Source organism: Oryctolagus cuniculus, chromosome 1 (genome assembly GCF_051225735.1).
Source record: "Oryctolagus cuniculus isolate XC-2025 breed Fujian yellow rabbit chromosome 1, ASM5122573v1, whole genome shotgun sequence".
NCBI lineage: Eukaryota > Metazoa > Chordata > Mammalia > Lagomorpha > Leporidae > Oryctolagus > Oryctolagus cuniculus.
In genome coordinates, this window is record NC_142867.1 from 175,810,634 (window position 1) to 175,820,166 (window position 9,533).

Sequence of the window (9,533 nt, forward strand, 5' to 3'; positions counted from 1 at the left end):
CTGACACCCATATGGGATCCCTATGTTGCTGGCAGAGGCTTAACCTGCTGCACCACAATGCTGGCCCCTAAATTCATTATTTATAAAATATATTATTCAATTTCCAATTAAAATCTACCAGGACCTATAATTTACACATCTTTTCCCTTAAGTTGCTTGATATAGTCCTCAACACAAAAATTCCACCAAATGAGAATTTTCACCAGTCGATGTTTGAAGAAACAGAGACATAGAAAGAAGATAACTGCTACAAATCCTACAGAAAACATCAAAACTGGGATTTTAACTTGAGTATGTCTTACTCCTAACAATAATATTCAATAACCTCTTTGGTACCTATGATATTAAATATTAAAATATGGATGAAAAGGGAAATATGTGCCATGATAAAACAAAAAAAGAAAATGTAATCAACTGTATTTCCTCCCATCAGTGGTCTCCATGTTTTCCAATACTGAGCTTGCTGAGCCTGCTCTTGAAATCACATGTCCAGAGTCAGGTTTTTTATTTAAGTTTTTTAAAAATTTTATTTAAGGTATACAAGTTTCATGTATTCCTACATAGAGATTCAGGAACATAGATGATACTTTCTGCTCTACCCTCCCTCCCACTAATACTGTAACCCTCTTCCTCCTCCCTCTCCTATTCCCACTCTTAATTTTTACAAAGATTTATTTTCAGTTTACTTTATACTCATAAGGTTAACCATACACTATGTAAAGAGTTCAACAAATAGTATGAAAAAAAGAACACTATTCCTCAACAGTAGAGACAAGGGCTGTAAACAATCGTCAAATCTCAAAAATGTCAATTTCATTCCAATATATTACCTTTTAGGTACTCTATTTGTTACCCCAGATCAGGCAAAACATGGTATCTGTCTTTTTGGTACTGGCTTGTTCCACTAAGTATAATGAAGTCAATTTTATGCTTACAAGTGAATCAGGAATGGCCAGTGCAGCGGCTCACTAGGCTAATCCTCCGCCTTGCGGTGCCGGCACACCGGGTTCTAGTCCCGGTCGGGGCGCTGGATTCTGTCCAGTTGCCCATCTTCCAGGCCAGCTCTCTTCTGTTGCCAGGGAGTGCAGTGGAGGATGGTCCAAGTGCTTGGGCCCTACACCCCATGGGAGACCAGGATAAGTACCTGGCTCCTGCCATTGGATCAGCGTGGTGCGCCGGCCACAGCATGCCGGCCGTGGCGGCCATTGGAGGGTGAACCAGCGGTGAAGGAAAAGCTTTCTCTGTGTCTCTCTCTCTCACTGTCCACTCTGCCTGTCAAAAAAAAAAAAAAAAAAAAAAAAAAAAAAAAAACAAGTGAATCAAGAAGTGCCCACTCTTCAACCTTCCTAATTAATTGCCCCACCCCTTTCTTCATACTTTCACTATCAATCTAGTACAGATGAATTAGTTTATTGCTTTACTTGGTTTTAATCTAGAATTAAATTAAGCTATTTTTAGCACAGATAATTTACCAGAGTAAAATTCAAAAATACACACCACGATGAATCATAGAAAACATACTAAGAACCAAAACTGATGAATTACAAACAAGGTAATAAAATATGTGACCATGTCTACAGCATTTGCAAGGAAAATATCCTTAACAGAGAAGTGGACAGTCAATAAGAGTATATTTATAAAATGAAACTTCTAACTCCTTTAAAACCCAAAGTTGCCTAGGAAAATCCATGCCAATGAAAGATGGTTTCTGTTCTCAGATCACAGTCCTAGATTTTGGATTCAATAGGGGTAGTTTTTTATATCCTCTTTTTCCAAAAGGCTTCCCCTGCTATCTCTCCACCTCATAACACCTATAAATTTTCCCTCTACAGAAAGGAAATTAGAAAAGTATATAACATGGGAGAAAGGTGTAGAATAGTTTCACTTATGCATTGTATTTTAAGGAACCTATAATGAACATTGACAGAACATTTGAAAATTTTCTTAGCTTTATGAGTTTCAGTATTTTATATTTATTTAATTTTGTAAAAGATAGCAAATATAAATTGCATAATTTAAATATACAAATGGTCTTCCAAAAGTTCATGGAAGGAACCGGCACTGTGGCATAGAAGGTAAGGCCTCCACCTGCAGTGCCGGCATCCCATATGGGCCCCAGTTCTAATCCCAGCTACTCTGCTTCTGATCCAGCTCCCTCCTAATGCTCCTGGGAAAGCATCAGTGGATGGCCCAAGTTCTTGGGTCCCTTCATCCACGTGGAACACCCAGAGGAATCTCCTTGGTCCTAGCTGCTTATCAGCCCAGCTCTGCCCATTGCAGCATTTAGGGAGTGAACCAGCAGATAGAAGATTCTCACTCTCTCTCTGTTCTTTCACTTTTTCTCCCTTCTTCTCTCTCTGTATTTCTGCCTTTTAAATATATAAACAATTCTTTTAAAGATAAAAGATATAAATTTGAAAAGTTCATGGAAGATATATTAGGAAAAAATGTAAAAATTTCTGAATTTTGTTGCACCAAAACAAATTTCTCTTTGAATTTCATTCTTCTACAAAGTTTTGAAGCACCCTCCTATAAGGCAAATATATATATATATTTTTAACTTTTATTTAATGAATATAAATTTCCAAAGTACGATTTATGGATTACAATGGCTTCCCCCCCATACCGTCCCTCCCACCCACAACCCTCCCCTTTCCCACTCCCTCTCCCCTACCATTCACATCAAGATTCATTTTCGATTATCTTAATATACAGAAGATCAGCTTAGTATACCTTAAGTAAGGATTTCAACAGTTTGCTCCCACACAGAAACATAAAGTGAAAAATAATAGATGATTTTTTTAAATGATGATGAAATCAGATCAGACCTATTGTCATGTTTAATCCCAGTGAGAGTCAAGTTGGGAGTTGATAATTTCTTTTTTTTTTTTTTTTACAGAGGATCAGTTTAGTATGCATTAAGTAAAGATTTCAACAGTTTGCACCCCCATAGAAACACAAAGTGAAATATATTGTTTGAGTACTCGTTATAGCATTAAATCTCAATGCACAGCACATTAAGGACAGAGATCCTACATGAGGAGTAAGTGCACAGTGACTCCTGTTGTTGACTTTACCAATTGACACTCCTGTCTATGGCATCAGTAATCTCCCTATGCTCCAGTCATGAGTTTCCAAGGCTATGGAAGCCCTTTGAGTTCTCCAATTCTTATCTTGTTTAGACAAGGTCATAGTCAAAGTGAAAGTTCCCTCCTCCCTTCAGAGAAAGGTACCTCCCTCTTTGAAGACTGGGATCTCACTCACAGAGATCTTTTGCCAGAGTGTCTTGGCTTTCCATGCCTGAAATACTCTCATGGGCTTTTCAGCCAGATCCGAATGCCTTTAGGGCTGATTCTGAGGCCAGAGTGCTATTTAGGACATCTGCCATTCTATGAGTCTGCTGAGTATCTCACTTCCCATGTTGGATCACTCTCCCCTTTATTTATTCTATCGGTTAGTGTTAGCAGGTACTAGACTTGTTTATGTGCTCCCTTTGACTCTTAGTCCTTTCATTATGATCAATTGTGAACTGAAATTGATCACTTGGACTGGTGAGATGGCATTGGTACATGCCACCTTGATGTGATTGAATTGGAATCCCCCGGTATGTTTCTAACTCTACCATTTGGGGCAAGTCAGCTTGAGCATGTCCCAAATTATACATCTCTTCCCTCTCTTATTCCCACTCTTATGTTTAACAGGGATCACATTTCAGTTAATTTTCAACACTTAAGAATAACTGTGTATTAATTACAGAATTAAACCAGTCATATTAAGTAGAACAGACAAAAAAACTACTAAGAGGGATAATGTATTAAGTTGTTCATTAACAGTCAGGGCTATGCTGATCAAGTCACCGTTTCCCATAGTGTCCATTTCACTTCAACAGGTTTCCTTTTTGGTGTTCAGTCAGTTGTCACCGATCAGGGAGAACATATGGTATTTGTCCCTTTGGGACTGGCTTATTTCACTCAGCATGATGTGTTCCAGATTCCTCCATTTTGTTGCAAATGACTGGATTTCGTTGTTTCTTACTGCGGTATAGTATTCTAAAGAATACATATCCCATAATTTCTTTATCCAGTCTACCGTTGATGGGCATTTAGGTTGGTTCCAGGTCTTAGCTATTGTGAATTGAGCTGCAATAGTGGCTTTTACTAAGAGGAGGGAAATGTACAAACAACATTAATTACTAACATATTTATTGATTTGAAGACAATGATTGCATAGAAGTGCCTAATTTTCAACTAAAGTATCCCCCTAACTAATCTCTAAGCTAGAGCTTTTGCTATTTAATCTCTGTCAGCACCACGAGGAAATGAGGCAAAAAGCTAAAACTAAAGTGTGTTTTATACTATTATACCTGCACTGAGTTATGTTTTCCCAGAAAAAAAATGGAATTTTCCTATGTTATATTAATGTCTTTCTTTTTCTGGACTTGAATGTAAGGAAATACTAATGTAAGTAATTGAGTTAAAGTACATTTTAGGTGTTTGCAAATAAAGGAATTCTAGATGAACAACCAATTTAGAAGCCTTACCTCAACTTTAAGGGAATGGTGGAACTTATGTTACCAGTCAGCTCCAAACTGCTTACTATAAAAATTTAAATACTTATCAATGTTAAGAAATGCAACAAACATATCTTGCTGTTCAGTGCATTATACAGGCACAAATAATTTCAGTCAAGCAAGCACTTGTTTTTCCAGCTCCTGCAAAACACAAGCACTTTCATGATACCAAAACAAATGCTCACTGGAGGTCCCCTACTTACTGATATCTCAGTAGCCCTTGACATAGTTGATCACTACTTTTCAAAGGAATGTTTTTACTTGGCCTCCCACTCATCCTCTCCTTTCCTACTGTTTGCTTGTTCTGACTCCACTGCTGGTTTCTCTTCGTTTTCCAGACCTCCAAAAGAGTACCCCTGGGCTTACCTCTTCTAAAACAGCTCCCCAGAATAATTTATCTAGTGTCACAATTTCAAATGCTATTTGCTGGGATTTCTTTTTTTTTAACTTTTATTTAATGAATATAAATTTCCAAAGTACGAATTATGGATTACAATGGCTTCCCCCCCATACCGTCCCTCCCACCCACAACCCTCCCCTTTCCCACTCCCTCTCCCCTTCCATTCACATCAAGATTCATTTTCGATTATCTTAATATACAGAAGATCAGGTTAGCATACCTTAAGTAAGGATTTCAACAGTTTGCTCCCACACAGAAACATAAAGTGAAAAATAATAGATGATTTTTTTTAAATGATGATGAAATCAGATCAGACCTATTGTCATGTTTAATCCCAGTGAGAGTCAAGTTGGGAGTTGATAATTTCTTTTTTTTTTTTTTTTTTTTTTACAGAGGATCAGTTTAGTATGCATTAAGTAAAGATTTCAACAGTTTGCACCCCCATAGAAACACAAAGTGAAATATATTGTTTGAGTACTCGTTATAGCATTAAATCTCAATGCACAGCACATTAAGGACAGAGATCCTACATGAGGAGTAAGTGCACAGTGACTCCTGTTGTTGACTTTACCAATTGACACTCCTGTCTATGGCATCAGTAATCTCCCTATGCTCCAGTCATGAGTTTCCAAGGCTATGGAAGCCCTCTGAGTTCTCCGATTCTTATCTTGTTTAGACAAGGTCATAGTCAAAGTGGAGGTTCTCTCCTCCCTTCAGAGAAAGGTACCCCCTTCTTTGAAGACCTGTTCTTTCCACTGAGATCTCACTCACAGAGATCTTTTGCCAGAGTGTCTTGGCTTTCCATGCCTGAAATACTCTCATGGGCTTTTCAGCCAGATCCGAATGCCTTTAGGGCTGATTCTGAGGCCAGAGTGCTATTTAGGACATCTGCCATTCTATGAGTCTGCTGAGTATCTCACTTCCCATGTTGGATCACTCTCCCCTTTATTTATTCTATCGGTTAGTGTTAGCAGGTACTAGACTTGTTTATGTGCTCCCTTTGACTCTTAGTCCTTTCATTATGATCAATTGTGAACTGAAATTGATCACTTGGAATAGTGAGATGGCATTGGTACATGCCACCTTGATGGGATTAAATTGGAGTAATATTTGCTGGGATTTCTTAATGCATGCTTCAAGCATGAGTCTTTCCCTAAAACCAAGTGTCTTATGTCCACTTGCCCTCGTTGCAGCTCTACTTACTCTTTGATTAGCATCTCAAACTGAAAGTTTGCTGTTGATTTGATTCTTATCCAGTTTAATAAATGGTGTTTCCCTGAATTCATCAAATTCTCAGCTGAAATCCTTGAGGTATCTTTAGTTACTCCTTTCCTCTATATAACATCCAAATCCTATGACCTCTATCTTATGAATATACCTACAAGGCTACCAATGCCAAAACTCAAAGCCACCATCACTTCTCCCTGAGAGCATGGCAATAGCCCTGTCCTGTTTCCTTGTTTTATCTCTACCTTCTCAGTCATTGCTCAACATTGCAAAGTAAACCTGTCAGATAGAAGCTGGATTTTGCCAGCCTCAATTCCAAATTCTAATAGTTCTTCATCTCCCTCAGAGTCAAATCCAAATTCCTATCATGAACTACAAAATCTGTCATCTTTCTCAAGGAGTTCATTTGCATAGCATGCTTCTCTGGAGGGAAGAATAATGCTCCCAATCCATACACCTAAGGCTCTCTATTTCCTAATTACCAGAACCTGTGAATATGCCACTCACATGGAAAAGGGAATTTGAAAACAAGATTAAGTTAAAGACTCTGAGATGGGATGACCCTGGTGTATCTACTGTGCCCAGTGTAAGGGTCTTTACAAGAGAGAGGCAAGAGTATTGAGGAGCAAGGGAAGTGAAGATGCTGAAAATGTTACAGTGCTGGCTGACAGAGGAGGCCACGAGCAATAGAATACTCAGCAGGGTACAGAGTCTATTTTCTATTTCTCAACATGGATTTTATTGATTTGTGCATAAATCTTTCACCACTTCTAAGTAATCACAGTTATCATTGTTTAAATGTTTAATAGAACATTCTCATTAAATACCAACCAACATTCAACAAAATCCAATGAAACAAGAGGAAAAATGCACATTTGATATTCTCACCTATATTATGGATTATTTTGTGCCACATGCTTAACCCAAGGTCTATTTGAGCCAAACCAGAGCTGGTACTGAGATTGAATCTCATGTACCTATATTTGAGTGCTACTTACATTCCAAACATTGCCCAAAGTTGGCATTCCTTCAAGTCATTAACATGGTGTGCAAGGCCTGTTTATCCAAAGTGGGAGAAAGAATTTTCAGAGGCTACATTATTTCATTCTTTACTAATGAGCAATCCTGTACCAATAGGGAAATGTATGAATTCTTGATATTTTTAGATTACACTTGGAGTAATTTACTACAATTATTTTCACATCAGCCAAATCTGCTTATAAATCAAATATAGTGCTAGCTATCAAATGTGCATTTTTCCTCTTGTGCAAAGGAGTACTTTTGAAGAATCAGAAGATCCCTTATTCCTTTATGGCTGATGTATTCCAGCTTTTTGTTACTTGGCCTTTTACTCAAAGCATTTTTCTTTGTGGTTTCATTGGAGCTGCTATGCAAGATTGTTAGTAACAACTCTCTAGCAATCTCTGAAAAGTTTGGCCATAAAAAAAATGGACTGAAGTGATTATGTATATTCTACTAAACATTTAAAAACTCTGTTTTTTTAATTATAGTTCAGAGATTTTATGGTGTTATGTGGACATGTGGAATAATAATATTATTATTTTAAAATAATAATTTGAAAACAAGGGAAGTGAAGCCTTCTTTAGCAACTTGCACATACTGTAGCCATTGCGGAAAGTTGTTTTTTCTAAATTATATTTCAGAAAATAATTCACACTTGCACACAGAATGAATTACTCAAGGTGTTTTCATGGAAAATTAACAAAGCAACAAAATCCATTTAAAATACAAATAATGTAGTATGAAACTAATAAGAAAGATACTTAAGAAGTAAAATGGCATAGTAAGTTAAGGGGTGGTGTAGAATATAGTCTCTGGATTTTGTATCTATGTGCTCTACCAGTTGCTAGATGCATGAACTTATTCCAAATAACTTCTCTGTGCTTCAGTTTTATCAACTGTAAAATGGGTGTAATGAAGCATACCAATGGAGAATTAATTAATACTTGGAAAGTACCCTGTGAGGAGGCACTCTGGTGAAGCAGGTAAAGTCACCACCTACAGTGCTGGCATCCCATATGAGCACTGGTTCCAGTCCTGGCTACTCCACTTCCAATCCAGCTCCCTGCTAATGCTCCTGGGAAAGCAGCAGAAGATGGGTCAAGTCCTTGGGCCCTTGTATTCACGTGTACCTTGGCCCAGCCCTGGCCATTGTGGCCATCTGGGAAGTGAACCAATGGATGGAAGACCTCTCTCTGCCTCTGCATCTCCTTCTCTGAAATTCCCCCTTGCAAATAAATAAATACATATTTTTTAAAAAAATAAAGTCCCTGAAATACTACTTAGCATGCAGAAATCTTTAATAAATGATATTGCTATCATTACAATTAGTGATTAAGCAAAATAATCTGATTTGTATCTTTTAATGAAGAAATTAAGACTTGCTCATTGTAGTGTAGATGATTTAATATTATATACTGTTGTCTGACCAATCCAGTAATCATTTCTGAAGAGATTTTTACTTGACAATTTTCTCTATAGACCCTGCAAATGTTGAATATTTACATTAATAATCACCCTTGTAGCCAGTCATGGTCATGAGACAAAGTTTTGTCAAATAAGCTGTTACAGAGATTCCTGGGAAATCTTTTGCTGTCTTTGAGCTATTTATAAAAACGATTCTTGAACTAAGACCATTTGGAGATTCTTATACCCTAATTCCTATGGAATCTGTAAAAGTCTTGCAGGAAAAGGCACTGAAAGTATAATATGCATCTTAGAAGTGTTACACAGTGCACCAATTACTTAAACTACTTACAGTTTTTTAATCTTGGTTTCACCATCTATATCTATTTGATATGGGAATGTTTTTCAAGCAAATAACGTTTTTGCCTTTATAGTACATGCTTTAGAATAGTCAGTCTTCAGAATGAGGAAATGATACTAAATCCAGCAACTGTTCTCTCAAATTTAGTTTCTGAAAACCAGTCAAAGTACAAATAAAATTCAATAGACATCAAAGCTTTCTAAAATATTCTTAATTTGATGTCTCAAATTTCACTCAGAGCTGAATGTTTAAAAATGGAAAAGAAATATGTATTTAATGTGTCACTTTCTTCTCTTGGATCACTTACAGATGTAATACCAGATAAATGGTAGCTTATTTTGAGAGATTTATTATAGAGTGTAAAACAAGGCCAATACAAATAAGAGTAGTTAAAAATGCAGCTCTTCCTGATCTACTTTTTCCTTCTAAGTTTGTCAAATCAATCAGTGAGAAATTAACAGGTGACAAAATGATGTTTAGAGATTCTACTTACAGTCACATATGCCATTTATCAAAGAGGGCATTTTAATTTAGCAAATTTACTGAAT